Source organism: Ursus americanus, chromosome 16 (genome assembly GCF_024610735.1).
Source record: "Ursus americanus isolate L20-20 chromosome 16, mUrsAme1.1.p, whole genome shotgun sequence".
Lineage (NCBI taxonomy): Eukaryota > Metazoa > Chordata > Mammalia > Carnivora > Ursidae > Ursus > Ursus americanus.
The window spans coordinates 16,205,534-16,219,919 of record NC_142142.1 but is presented as its reverse complement, the minus strand read 5'-3'; the positions used below and the strand labels follow the sequence as shown (position 1 = coordinate 16,219,919).

General features: G+C 35.6%; 1 long non-coding RNA gene across 1 annotated transcript in view; it reads left to right on the top strand.

Moving 5' to 3' along the window:
- The window catches only part of LOC123803839 (uncharacterized), a 67,772-nt gene that overhangs the window by 19,881 nt on the left and 33,505 nt on the right, over positions 1–14,386 (top strand). Inside the window, exons 2-4 of the long non-coding RNA XR_006782985.2 lie at positions 2,230–2,274; positions 2,380–2,530; positions 3,738–3,863. This is a non-coding gene — a long non-coding RNA (uncharacterized LOC123803839). The remainder of the gene's footprint in view (positions 1–2,229; positions 2,275–2,379; positions 2,531–3,737; positions 3,864–14,386) is intronic.

Sequence of the window (14,386 nt, the reverse complement as noted above, 5' to 3'; positions counted from 1 at the left end):
AATAGCCAAAGCAATCTTAAGAAATAAGAATAAAGCTGAAGGTATCAAGCTAGAAGCTATACTACAAAGCTATACTAATCAAAACAGTGTACATAAAGATCAATGGAATAGAATAAAGAGTCCAGAAATAATATCACACTTATACAATCTTTGACAAAAGAAGTAAGAATATACAATGGAGAAAAGACAGTCTCTTCGACAAATGATGTTGGGAAAACTCGACAGCTACGTGCAAAATGATGAAACTGGAATACTTTCTTACAACATACACAAAAATAAACTGCATATGGATTAAAGATCTGAATGTGAGACCTGAAAACATAAAACCCCAAAAAGAAAACTTGGGCAATAATCTCTTGGACATTGGCTTAAGGGACCCACATTTTCATTTTGCATTGGGCATCAAAAATTTTGTAACTGGTCCTGAGTAATGAGCCTAAAAATTACACTTCCTGCCCTCAATAAGCTTACAAGACACACATACATTTAAAATAATAAGCCACTAAGAAGTAGTACTATATAAAGTTCTGAAAAAGAAAGAGTGTTATTTGAAATAGAATAATGTAATTAAGAGTGGGGCAATTAAGGGCGCCCGGGTGGCTCAGTTGGTTAAGCATCGAACATTTGGTTTTGGCTCAGGTCATGATCTCATAGGTCATGAGACAGAGTTCCACACTGGGCTCCACACTCACTGAGGAGTCTGTTTGAAGATACTCTCTGCCCCTCTCCCCACATGTGTTCTCTCAATCTCTAAAATAAATAAATAAATCTTTTAAAAAAGAAAAAAAAGTGTGGGGCCATTAGCACAGCCTCTCTCAGGATGTGGGCTTACAGAGCAGAAGTCAGCTGTGTTATGAGATTACACAAACAAACAAACAAACAAACAAAAAACATGCTTTAAAACCCTGAGGTAGATAAAAACTTGATACTTGGAAATAAAGAGTGTGACTTGAATTTGAAGAAGGAGGCAGGGACCAGATCACACACAACTTTGTAGTCCAAAGCACAGATTTCATGTTTTATTCCATGCAGAGTTGAGAAACTAGACAAAGGGTGTGTGTGTGTGTACATGTGTTAACAAATGTAGTGACTCTCTAATGATATTCTAAGTATAGACATTGCTGGATCAGGAAGACTAGGATGAAGATGTTGATGTTCTCTCTAAAAGAGGGTTCAGAAAAGTAGAGAAAGTCAGCATAAAATTTCTGCTTTGAAATGATGTATTTACTCCTAAAATCAATTATATGTGTTTCAGTTTCCTCCTGGGAATCTTAAACACAGCTCTAGCTCTTGACTATATGTACTGCTTCCACCAGGAGAGTGATGTTGTAGAATGCAGAAAGGAATAAGATAGTTGTCATCATAAATTGTATATGTCAACTTGACTTGTCTAACACATGCCTCCATAGCTGGTGAAACATTTCTCGGTTTGTCTTTGAGGGTGTTTATGGAAGAGGTTGAGTATTTGATTCAATAGACAGAGTCAAGAGATCTGCCCTCACCAATGTGGGCAGGCATCATCCAATCTCAATCTGTTGATGGTCTAAATAGAACAAAAAGGCAAAGGAAGGGCAAATTCACCCTCTCTTCTTTAGCTGGGCCGTCCATCTTTTCCTGCCTCTGAATGTTGGAGCTTCTGGTTTTCAGGCTTTCAGACTCTGGGACTTACACCAGTGGCCTCTGGGTTCTTGGACCTTTGGCCTCAGACTGGAAATTATACCATTGTCTACCCTGGTTCTCAGGCTCTCAGACACTGACTACCAGCTTTCCTGGCTTTCCAATTATATATATAAAATACAGTTACAGTTATATGTAAATATAATCTACTATTAGTTCTGTTTCTCTGGAGAGCACTAACTAGTAACATAGCATAGATGATAGCAAATTATCAGGAGAATGTTGAAAAATACACTTTCTACTCAGAAATTGAGTAGATGTAAAAGTAACATACTTACATAAAAACATCCTCAATTAATGATTAGTTACAACAAAATGATATATTTTAGTTAATATCTCATACTTTGGGATAGTATATAAACATATAATTTATGAACAGTTAATTAACCTATATGCATATAAATACCATGTGCCGTTGAGAAAGTTATTCACTTTCAAGTGAGTATAAAAAATATTCTTGGACACTTTGACTTTAGTAATTGCACCACTACCCCTTTCCCAAATACTCCTTTGCATCTGTCTAATAACCATTTATTATTTCTCATCACTCAGCTCAGCAAGCCTTCCTTGGCAGCCCTTGATCTTCCTCAACCTGACGTGAGTGTTACTCCTGTTCGCTTTTGCAGAAGGCTGGGCTTCCTTCTGTAGAGTATTATCTTGCTACTTCAAAATGTTATTTTTACTTCCTGCCTCCCTTTCTAGAGTGTGATTTCCTGAGAGCCGAGAGAACCATGTGATCTCTGGACCCACTACCTGGCATTGGGCCCAGGGTAGTGCTTAATCAACTATTGCAGAACAATTGAATGAATGAATGAGTTAGTTCCACACACATGTGTTGTGAAGACTTTATTAGGTAATACATAGAAAAATATCCAGAACAGGGGTTCAATGAATGTAGTCAATAAATGGGAGTTGATATGAAATGTAAACATTTTCTTCAACACTTTATGGCTTTGATTCTGTGGGAGGAGACTCCTCGTGAGTCCAAAGAAGTAAAGACATTCCCCAATCCATGATGCCAGAGGCTGGTAGGAAGGCTGTTCTAAGGAAGGGACATGATTTGCAGAACTTAATCCTTTGTAAATATTTAATTCATTGATTTTTAGCCCTGTTTTGGGACTCTTATAAAAATTTCCATCAGAAAATTGTACTGGAGAATCTTTTATAAGGATTTCTCAGACTCTTTGAAAATGGATAAGATTCTTTGTTGTTTCACTGATTCTTTGGTTTGAAAAAAAATTAAGCAACAAAGAATGTTTCTGATTGGATTCAAAGCATTACTTTAGTAATATTTTGCTATTTGCATTATAAATAGGGGGTAAAGCAGCATATTTTATTCAAATTAGGGCTAGGAAAGCGTGCACTTTTTTAGTCACATTGCTTATTTGTTCTCTGATCATAAGCTGGGTACAAGTTACTTCACAGCTCTGATTCTGTAAGTTATTGTTATGCACATTAGGAAATTTTCTTTCTCTCTCTCTCTCTTTCTTTTTCTTCTCTTCTCTTCTTTCTCTTCTCCTCTTCTCTTCCTTCTCTTCTCTTCTCTTCTCTTCTCTTCTCTTCTCTTCTCTTCTCTTCTCTTCTCTTCTCTTCTCTTTTCTCTTCTCTTCTCTTCCGTGCCTGCCTTCCTGTTGCTCTCTTCCTCTCTTTCTTCTCTTCTTTTTTTCTTTCTTGCTTGCTTGCTTTTTTGCTTTCTCTCCTTCTCTTTATATTCTAGTAGGGAAACTGAGAATTGGAAGTATTCAAGTGTTCATATTAGTGCACTAGGCTTCTGTATCAGCAATAAGAACATATCTAATTTAGAGGAAAGTAATTTTTACTGCTTACTAGGTATTTTTGAGAAATATATTTTCAATAAATCTCCATACTAAATTTTTATTCTGTAGTTTTTTTGTAATCCCACAATTTAAATAAGTTCATGACACCCTTTCATAGCCATTAGTGGCCTAGTAGTAACATTTATTAACTGCTTTACTGATGAAAAGGTCAATGAATAAATGTCACATCAGAATTGCTGAATTTCAGAAATTTGCATTGCTCTACAGTCTTTTCTCTGGTAGGGTGACCGACGCCTTATGTTGTTCCATTTAACACGAAGGCATTATGGTGTGAAACAAATCAAGTCAACATGGAGAGAAATATCAGTACTTAATAGAACACCAAAGAGCTGAATGCCAGAGCAGAAGGTAAGGTCAGAAAGTTGTCAAATGATAATAGTACAATTCTGTGCCATGCCTCCTTGCCTGGCAGTACCTGAGGCCACAGAACCCAATGCAAGAGCTTCCACAGACTCCCAATTCTATAAAGAATCCATAACAAGTATCCTTGGACAAGGCCAAATCCTAAACAGTCAGTGTTTCACACCTCATTGCCTTCTATTTGAGAAAGAACATAGGAAATAATTTTTCTACCTCCAAATTTCTCAGACTTTCCTTGTCTTTTCCTCTTGGGTTGCTGGCTGCAATTGTAACTCCATCCCACATGTGGGAGCATTGCCGTTATCTGCACATTTCATTGCCACTGTGGATCCTCTAGCTACCACTGCCATTACTGAAAATTTGGGCTGCTGGAGGAGTAGTGCTTGCCATCCTTCAGGATAGCAGTCAAGGCATCACCTTCAAAATCTGTGTCTCCTATTTTATAGCACTTTTCTTTCTACCACTCTTGACTTAATCAAACTCAAAGGGAATCCTTTTTCCATCTTGCATCTCCATGATCTTCTCTGGCAATTCCAGTGGGAAATCAGTACTAAATTTGGTGTATTTTCTGAGGCAGCTCTACTACCTTATCTACCAAGGAAAGTAAAAACTGTTGAAACAGACGGGAAACCCACCTTCTATCTCAGAACACTCTATGGTGAGATTAGTATCTTCACAGGGAAGACCCTATTTATTTCTGGGAGAGATACTTGAAATGACTTCTTCTTAGACAAGGAAAGAATCCAGGAGAACTCCATAAATGCCTAATGCAGCCCATCCTCCAGTTCCAGGGAGTTTGTTCTGGAGCTGTCTTCCAAGCACTTGGTCTGTACTTGGGTTCATTCTGTCTTGGTCAAACTCATTAAGAATGATGATGTGTTTGGATAATCTGCCTAACTAGTCATTTTTTTGTGTGTGTGTGCCAATATACTCTCTTCGATTGTCCACCTTAGACTTCACACACCCCAGATCACATAGGAATGTGGTGCCTCAACGAGAGTCATACCAGGGTTTCTTGCAGATAGCACAGTGCAGCTTCAGCGTCTTCAGAAGCCCACTGAACTGGAGGATATCCAAAATGTTAGGTGATAAATGATTAGTAGAAGGTGGAAATATTAGTAGAAAATGGAAATATCCCTTGTCTCAGAAGTTCAGAGATGAGTAATGGGCCCTCAGAAAAACAATCCCAGCTTGTGTATTATTTGACTTAATAATTTACATTTTAAAAATTTTAGTGCTTTCTTTCCACACTTTTTAGTAATGTATAATTTATGTACAGAAACAATTATATTCTTTATTATAAAATTCTCTGAGTTTTAAAAATTGTATCTGATTGTGTAATCACCACCACAATCAAGATAGAGAATAGCTCCCATCAACACCCCAAATTTCCTGGTGCCCCTTTGTAATCAACTTCTTCCTTCACCCCAGACTCTGGCAACCATTGATCTACTTTTTTTCCCTAAAATATTGACTTTGCAAAACCGTAATAAAAACAGAGACATGTAGAATGTTGTGTTTTGGATCTGGCCTCTTTTGCATAATTATTGGAGAATCATCCAATTTTTTGCATATATCCATTGTTCATTCTTATTAACAAGTAGTAGTCTGTTATAAGTTTGCACCACAGTTTGTTTATCCATTCCCCAGTTCAGTGACATTTTAGATGTTTCTAGTTTGGCAATTAAAAATAAAGCAATTTTTAACATTCACATACAGATTTTTGTGTGAACAGTTTTCATTTCACTTGGGAAAATATGTAGGGATGGAATTGCTGGGACATATGGTAAATGTTTGTTTAATTTTATAAGAAACTGCCAAATTATCTTCCCAAGTGGTGGTACCACTCTTTATTCCCACTAGCCATGGACTGTAGTTTTGGATGCCCTGCATTCTCACCACCTTTAGATACTGTCAATTTCTTTTTATTTATTTATTTTTCCCATCAACTCTTTTTTAATTGAAATATATTTGACATATAATATTGTATAAATTTAAAGTGTGCAACATGTTAATTTGATATCTGTACATAATGTAATATGATTCCCATTGTAGTAATAATTAGAAGTACTATCACATTACATTATCATCTTTTTGTTACATTAACATATTTTGTTATCTATCCATCCATTGATTAGCACTTAAATTGTTTCCATACTTTGGCTACCATGAACGATGCTGCAACAAACATGGGAGTATTTTCACTTACCCTGGGTATGCACCCAGAAATGGAATTGCTAAATCACATGGAAGTTCCACTTTCAATTTCTTGAGGAGCTCCATATTGTTTTCCATAGTTGAACCAATTTACATTCCTTCAAACAGTGTACAAATGTTCCCTTTTCTCCACGTCCTTGTCAACACTTGTTATCTTGTCTTCTTGATGATAGCCATTCTAATAGGTATGAGTTGATATATTGTCTTGGCTTTGATTTGCCTTAACCTAAGGATTAGTGGTGTGAGCACCTTTTATGTATCTGTTGGCCATTGGGTGTCTTTTTTGGAAAAATGACTATTTAGTTCCTCTGCCCAATTTTTTTTTACCACCTCCTTCCTCTGCCCATTTTTTAATAAGATTATTTTGGGGATTGTTGGTGTTATTGAGTTGTATGAGTTCTTTATATATTTTGGATATTAAGATTAAAATTTAGAAATTAAAAATAGAATGTCCATGTGATTCAGCAATTTCACTCCTGGGTACATATCCAAAGAAAATGAAACATTTCCCTGTCCATTGCAGCACCACTAACAATAGCCCAGGTATGCAAACAATTCAATTGGATATTAATCCCTTATCTGATATATAATTTGGAAAATTTTCCTCCCATTCTGAAGGTTATCATTTCATGTTTTTAATTATTTATTTTGCACTGCAGAAGCTTTTGTTTTGTTTTGATTTTGTTTTCATTTAAATTCTAGTTAGTTAACATACAGTGTAATATTAGTTTCAGGTATAAAATATTCAATACTTCCATACAGCATATGGTGCTTATCATAACAAGTGCACTCCTTCATCCCCATCACCTATTTTACCTATTCCCCTGACCACCTCTCCTCCAGTAACCCTCAGTTTGTTCTCTATAGTTAAGACTCCATTTCTTAGTTTGCCTCTCTCTCTCATTTCCCCCTTTTATTCATTTGTTTTGTTTCTTAAATTCCACATATGAGTGAAATCATTAGCAGAGTCTTTCTCTGACTGACTCCTTTCACTTAACATAGTGCTCTCTAGGTCCATCCATGTCATTGCAAATGGCAAGATTTCATTCCTTTTTCATGGCTGAGTAATATTCCTGTGTGTGTGTGTGTGTGTGTGTGTGTGTGTGTGTGTGTGTGTGTGCATGTGTGCGTGTGACCTCAGCTTTATCCGTTCATCAGTTGATGGACACTTGGGCTGTTTTCATACTTTGGCTATAATTGATAATGCTACTATAAACATTGGAGTACATCTATCCCTTTGAAGTAGTATTTTTGTATCCTTTGGGTAAATACCTAGTGGTGCAATTGCTGGATCATAGGGTAGTTCTATTTTTAACTTTTTGAGGAAACTCCATACTGTTTTCCAGAGTGGTTGTTCAGTGTGCATTCCCACCAACAGTGCAAGAGGATTCCCCTTTCTCCACATCCTCACTAACATCTGTTGTTTCTTGTGTTGTTAATTTAAGCTGATCTGACAGTGCAAGGCGAAATCTCATTGTAGTTTTGATTTGTATTTCCCTGATGATCAGTGATGTGGAGCATCTTTTCATATGTCTGTTGGCAATCTGGATGTCTTCAGAAAAACGTCTATTCATGTCTTCTGCTCATTTTTTAATTGGATTAGTTGTTCCTTGGGTATTGAGTTTCATAAGTTTTTTTATATATTTTGAATAATAACCCTTTATCAGATATGTCATTTGCAAATATCCTCTCCCTTTCAGTATGCTGCCTTTTAGTTTTGCTGATTGTTTCCTTTTCTGTGCAGAGGCATTTTATTTTGGTGAAGTCCCAGTAGTTTATTTTTGCTTTTGTTTCCCTTGTCTCAGGAGACATACCTAGAAAGAAGTTGCTATGGCCGATATCAAAGAGGTTACTGCTTCCGTTCTCCTCTAGGATGTTATGGTTTCACATCTCACATGTGGGTCTTTCAAGCATTTTGAATTTATTTTTGTGTATGATGTAAGAAAGTAGTCCAGTTTCATTCTTCTGCATGTACCTGTCCAGTTTTCCCAACACCATTTGTTGAAGAGACTTTTTTCCTATGGGATATTCTTTCCTATTAGGTCAAAGATTAATTAACCATATAGGTGTGGGTTCATTTCTGGGTTTTCTATTCTGTTCTATTGATCCATATGTCTATTTCTGTGTCACTACCATACTGTTTTGATCACTAAAGCTTTGTAATATGGCTTGAAGTCCAGAATTGTGATGCCTCCAGCTTTGCTTTTCTTTTTCAAGGTTGCTTTGGCTATTTGGGGTCTTTTGTTATTCCACACAAATGTTAGGATTGTTTGTTCTAGCCCTCTGAATAATGCTATTAGCATTTTGGTAAGGATTGTATTAAATGTGTAGATTGCTTTGGGAAGTATAGACATTTTAACAGTATTTGTTCTTCCAATCCATCAGCATGGAATGTTTTTCCATTTCTTTGTGTCATCTTCACTTTTTTTCATCAGTGTTTTATAGTTTTCAGAGTAAAGTTCTTTCACCTTTTTGGTTAGATTTAACTTAAATATCTTTTTATTTTTTGGTGCAGTTATAAATGGATTGATTCTTTAATTTCCCTTTCAGCTATCATTTTCTTTTAAAATTTTAGTTGCTCTGGGGCACTTGGGTGGCTCAGTTGGTTAAGTGTCTGACTCTCGATTTCTGGTCAGGTCATGATCTCAAGGTCGTGGGATTGAACCCCACATTGGGCTCTGTGCTCAGGGTTGAGTCTGCTTGAGATTCTGTCTCTCTGCCCTTCCCCACCCTCTGTGCTCTCTCTCTCTCTCAAATAAATGAATAAATCTGTAGAAAAAATAAAAATAAAATAAAATTTTAGTTGCTTTATTTAAATTCTAGTTAATCAGCATCCAGTATAATATTAGTTTTAAGTGTACAGTATAGTGATTCAACACTTCCATACAACACACAGTGCTCATGGTAACAAGTGCACTCCTTTTTAAAAAAAAAAAATTTATTTATTTATTTGACACAGAGAGAGAGACAGCCAGCAAGAGAGGAAACACAGGGAGGGGAGTGGGAGAGGAAGAAGCAGGCTCTCAGCAGAGCAGGGAGCCCAATGTGGGGCTCGATCCCAGGACACTGGGATCAGTCCCTGAGCCGAAGGCAGACGCTTAATGACTGAGCCACCCAGGTGCCCCAACAAGTGCACTTCTTACTCCCCACCACCTATTTAACCCATTCCTCCACCCACCTCTCCTCTGGCAACCATCAGTTTGTTCTCTAGAGTTAAGAGTCAGTTACTTGATTTGACTCTCTCTCTTCTTTTTCTCTTTGTTCATTTGTTTTGTTTCTTATATTCCACATATGAGTGAAATCATATGGTATTTGTCTTTCTCTAACTGACTTATTTTGCCTAGCATAATATCTACTAGTTCCATCCACATCATTGCAAATGGCAAGATTTCATTCTTTTTGCTGGCTATTATTCCATTGGTTGTGTGTCTGTATCACTGTTGGTGGGAATGCAAACTGGTACAATCACTCTGCAAAATAGTATGGAGGGTCCTCAAAAAGTTCAAAATAGACTCTACCATATGATCCAGCAATTGCACTACTAGGTATTTACCCAAAGGATACAGAAATACTGATTTGAAGGGATGCATGCACCCTGATGTTTATAACAGCATTATCAACAACAGCCATATTTTGGAAAGAACCTAAATGTCCATAGCCTGATGAATGGATAAAACAGACACATACATACATAAACACACAGGTGTATATATACCATCAAAAAATTGGTAGACCTGATACAGGAATTCAGCAAAGTCACAGGATTTAACTTTTGAAATAACTTAAGACTTAGAGAAAATTTGCAAGAGTCATATAAAAGAATAAACATACACACTTTATCCAGATTCTGCAGTTAACATTTTACCACATTTGCTTTATTATATTATCTCACTATATATATACACACATATTTATAATCATGTGTATGTCTGTGGTTGTTGTGTACATTTTGTCCCTATTTAAGATCTAATCTGATCGTACATGTAATTAGTAATTAGTCATCATACATTTTTTGTCTTCTCCAATCTAGAATTGTTCTTTTTGTCTTTTATGACCTTGACATTTTTGAAGAGTACAGGCACTTATTTTGTATTTTGTTTGATGTTTCTAATGATTAACTGTTGATTTTATGTTTTCCGTCAGAAATACCACATAAGTGTTTTTTTTTCCAGAGCATTGTAATATTAGGAACATTGTATTGATTTGTGTGATTTCTGTTGAAATTAACATTGATCACTTAATGTGGTGTCTATTATATATCTTCACTGTAACTTAATATTTTCTCTTTTTAAAAGTAAGTATACCTTACGGGGAGATCCTTTGAGACTCTCAATATCCTGTTACTGCTCTAATGCTAATTCACTAGTGTTAGCATCCAGTGATGAATTACAATGGAATCAATTATTACTATGGTGGTTGCTAACTGGTCATTTTCTACATCTATCGCTCTTTCCTCAATCATCAGTTGGCATTCTAATAAAAAAAAAAGAGAGAGAGAGAGCGAGGGGGAGAGAGAGCTTTCCCTTCTCTTTATTTATTCATTTGTTTACATCTCCTTTTGCTCTCACATTCTTATTTTATTCCATAGATTACAATCTCCTATTTGGGATGCTCAGCCTGTCACAGATTTGGCCAGTGGAAGCTTCTTCATTCTGGCTGCTGATTATTCTAGATACATCTTTGTAATATTCTTTAAAGAATTACACCCCCCCTTTTTTTCCCACAAGATCTAGAATCATACTCTTTCAACCTCAGTTCTAGAATTAGTTATTTTTCTAAAAGTCTTGCTTTTGTTTTTAATTAATTATTTCTTAGTAGAGGTGTTAGATTAGAAATGATGATTTTGTATGTGGGGAGCTCATTGTTCCTCCATTGTGCCTGTTCACAGTTTCTCTCAACACAGATAGGGTGTATAGTACACACACACACACACACACACACACATTTCTATGCATCTGTCTATATATCTACTTATCTATCTGTCTATATTTTAAAAAATAACCAGTTATAAAATAATTAAGTCACAGAGTTGAAAAGTACAGCATGGGGAATATAGTCAGTAAGATTGTAATATCTTCATATGGTGACAGATTTTAACTGCACTTATTATAGTAAGCATTTTGTAATGTATATAATTGCCAAATTACTATATTGTATACCTGAAACTAACATAATATTGTACGTCAACTTTACTTTAATAAAAATTAATATATGTCTATTTTGGTACCTATACTTCCAGTTCAACATCACATAATTCATTCTCCTGTTCTCTCTTCCATAGTCTAACTCTTTTTCCCCATCAGTGAGAAACCTAAACTATATTTAATACAAGATAATTATTATTTCCTGAGTCCTAAATATACCTAAGGTAGTTTCAGAATTGCTTACACATACCACTGAGAAAAACACCTCCACTAACAAGAGTTTAATGCTCATTTGCAGTTTTTTTTTTACCTTTAGCCTGAGGATATAATGTCAAAATACTGGGTCAAAAAAAGTAATCACTTTTCTTTCTTTTTTTTTCTTTTTTTAATGTCATTATTCATTTCATTTTTAAAATATTAATATTAGAAAATCTGTGATTTTTGGGGGGTTGTTCAAATTCAAGTTAGTTAACATATAATGTATTATTAATTTCAGGAGTAAAACTTTGGGATTCATCAATTGTATACAACACCCAGTGCTTATTACATCAAGTGCCCTCCTTAATGCCCATCACTAATTACCCCATCCCCCACCCACCGCCCCTCCAACAGCCCTCAGTTTGTATTTTGTAGTTAAGATTTTCTTATGGTTTGTCTCCCTCTTTGTCATTTTTTTTTTTTTTGAGAGAGAGAAAGAGAGAGAGAGAGAGAGGAGGGGCAGAGGGAGAAGGAGAAAGAGAATCTCAAGTAGGCTCCACTTCCCAGCGCAGAGCCGAACAAGGGGCTCTATCTCGCGACACTGAGATCATGACCTGAGCTGGATGCTTAACTGACTGAGCCACCCAGGCACTGCAATGTGGTTATTCATTTCAAATGCAGTCTGGTTATTCATTTCAGTTAGATTCAGTTATTTATGTTTGTATGTTATTTTAAAATTTATCCCATCTTCATGGATTCTTTCTTTCTTTCTTTCTTTCTTTCTTTCTTTCTTTCTTTCTTTCTTTCTTTCTTTCTTTCTTTCTTTCTTTCTTTCTTTCTTTCTTTCTTTCTTTCTTTCTTTCTTTCTTTCTTTCTTTCTTTCTTTCTTTCTTGAGTATGTGAAACTTTAACATGGTCCCAAAGTCATAACTGTGCAATGATGTATTCCCAGAGCCCTGTCACTCTCCTTATCCTATTCTTAATATGGATCCTGTAAGTAGTCAATCCCATTAGTTTTTGGTATATCCTTACTATATTTATTTTTGCATAAATGATCAGATACATGGAGAAGTCATTTTGGCTACACATTTAATACTTTTATTTACATCTCTTCTTTAAGAACATATTACTCTATAGAATTAGTACATTTTTTTCTTGTGTAAATTCTTAAGATATTTTAAGCTTTCATCTAATATAGAATTAATGCATAAAATAGAAAACTATATATATGTATATTATCTAATGGCTAAGGTCATGATTATTCTTGGTTATCTCTATGCTTTTTTTCATTTATTGTATTATTTCTTCATCATTTTCTAAGCTACTCTGTTTGCTTTTATTTCCCATGTGACTGACAATTAGTGTGTGTTTGTGTGTATATATACAAACTTACATTTATCTATCTATACCTATACCTACAGCTATATCTATATATCTACATCTATAGCTATGTCTAGTTTAGAATATACCTACCTCAGTCAGAGAGACTGGCATTTTTATTGCACTTTTTTCTGTTCTTACTTGGAATTGCACTAATCTAGAAAATGTACAAAATTTAGGAAGGGCTAGGCTTTGCAAATGACCCTGATGTCTGGCTTTGGTTGTTTTCTGTAAAATGCCTCCTACTTTGAAAGCAGATTAGAATGGAAGGAGAATGAACTGACAACTGAGAAGAGATTTAGCCTTTTGATCAGAGTTTGTATCCCAAGAGTGTTTAAAACCTTATGTGGAGTTTTTAAACGAGTAAACTCAAAGGGGAGGAAAATTTTGCCTGTGATGTTTTTCTTTGTTTGCCAGTTGTCCTTCATGTTGGACTGCATGAATGACATGAATGGTGGGGTACAAAGTAAAAAGAAGGGAGAAGACAGGTATTTCAGATTCCCTTCTAAGCCATTTAGTCTAGTTTTCTATAGCAGGAAAGAAGGAGCTAGGATGGAGCTGAAGATAAGTACTGACAGAGCATCCGCTTTATTACATGAACACCATGTTGTTTTAACTGTCATCAATTTGTACACACCTTTCCTATTATCCAGAATATTCCCTTCCTGTAGCTGCCTGAGAAACTGTGATGTATCTCCCTAAAACTTGCTAAGACATCATCTACAATATGAAATAGTCTTAGGTTCATTTAAAACAGTAAATAAATCTTTCTTTAATAACATTTCAATAAAGTATATTACTCTCGTCTTTTAACAGATGTGGGCAGGATGACTCAAAAACGTTTATGATTTCTTTAGTCAACAAAACTGTATAATGGCTCACTAGTATTCATGCTTTCACCTTTCTGACTTCACTTTTCTGACTCTTTGTATCACACCAATCAGGACACCTCTATTTCTGCATGAATCATATTGCATTTCAATTATGTGACTTTATTTCCATCTCATGTATTATTCTGTGAACTCCTAGACACTCAAAGTCTTATTTGTGTTTAATAACTTTTCAAACTAAACAGCGTTTCTGAGACTCCTGAAAAGCTAAGGTGTGCAAGAGGGTGAAATTACTACCAATGGTTAGTTTAAGGATGTTTTAGAAACTATTGTTTTCCTCTTTATTATGTCATTTTTATATTAGATATTCTTGGTTTTTTTTTCTTTTGTTTATTTTTCCAAATACCATGTGAAAACTATTTATAGAGATTTTAGGAACTCTATATGAAGTTCCTCTGACTCTGAATTTGCCTTCTGGGTTTGATTCTGTGGGAGCAGTGCTCTCTGCCAGCCATACTTACCTAACATCAGAATCATAAGTCCTTTATTCTTCAGTTTGAAGGAGAGCATTTTTTGCCCTCTGCAGTGTGTGTGCGTGTGTGTGTGTGTGTGTGTGTGTGTGTGTATTCTCTCAAACTGACCAAGGGATGTTGATAATCACTCTTTGCATATGATCTTTTACCTGCTGTGCAAAACTTAGGAACAGCTTGATGGATCCACTCACCAACTACATGCCCTCATT